Genomic DNA, 1,256 nt, shown 5'->3' on the forward strand with positions numbered 1-1,256 from the left:
ACCAAACAGGTGATGGAACTGAATAAAACCATCCAAGAATTAAAAAGGGAAGTATACACAATAAAGAAAACTCAAAGTGAGGCAACGCTGGAGATAGAAAACCTAGGAAAGAAATCTGGAACCATAGATGAGAGCATCAGCAACAGAATCAAGAGATGGAAGAGAGAATCTCAGGTGCAGAGGTTCCATAGAGAACATCGGCACAACAATCAAAGAAAATACAAAATGCAAAAAGATCCTAACTCAAAACATCCAGGAAATACAGGACACAATGAGAAGACCAAACCTATGGATAATAGGAGTAGATGACAATGAAGATTTTCAACTTAAAGGGCCAACAAATATCTTCGACAAAATTATAGAAGAAAACTTCCTAAACCTAAAGAAAGCCATGCCCATGAACATACAAGAAGCCTACAGAACTCCAAATAGACTGGACCAGAAAAGAAATTCCTCCTGACACATAATAATCAGAACAACAAATGCACTAAATAAAGATAGAATATTAAAAGCAGTAAGGGAAAAAGGTCAAGTAACATATAAAAGCAGGCCTATCAAAATTACACCAGACTTTTCACCAGAGACTATGAAAGCAAGAAGATCATGGACAGACGTTATACAGACACTAAGAGAACACAAATGCCAGCCCAGGCTACTACACCCAGCCAAACTCTCAATTAACATAGATGGAGAAGCCAAAGTATTCCACGACAAAACCAAATTCACACATTATCTTTCCACGAATCCAGTCCTTCAAAGGAAAATAACAGAACAAAAAACCAATTCAAGGAAGGAAATCATGCCCTAGAAAAAGCAAGAAAGCAATCCTTCCACAAACCAAAAAGAAGACAACCACAAGAACAGAATGCCAACTGTAGCACCAAAAATAATAGGAAGCAACAATTACTTTTCCTTAATATTTCTTAATATCAATGGACTCAATTCCCCAATAAAAAGACATAGACTAACAGACTGGCTACACAAACAGGACCCAACATTTTGCTAGTTACAGGAATACCATCTCAGGGAAAAGGACAGAAACTACCTCAGAGTGAAAGGCTAGAAAACAATTTTCCAAGCAAATGGTCTGAAGAAACAAGCTGGAGTAGCCATTTTAATATGGGATAAATTCGACTTCCAACCCAAAGTTATCAAAAAAGACATGGAGGGACACTTCATACTCATCAAAGGTAAAATCCTCCAAGAGGAACTCTCAATTCTGAATATCTATGGTCCAAATGCAAGGGCAGTCATAT

The sequence above is a fragment of the Mus caroli genome, chromosome 4 (assembly GCF_900094665.2).
Source record: "Mus caroli chromosome 4, CAROLI_EIJ_v1.1, whole genome shotgun sequence".
In the NCBI taxonomy this organism is placed as follows: Eukaryota; Metazoa; Chordata; class Mammalia; order Rodentia; family Muridae; genus Mus; species Mus caroli.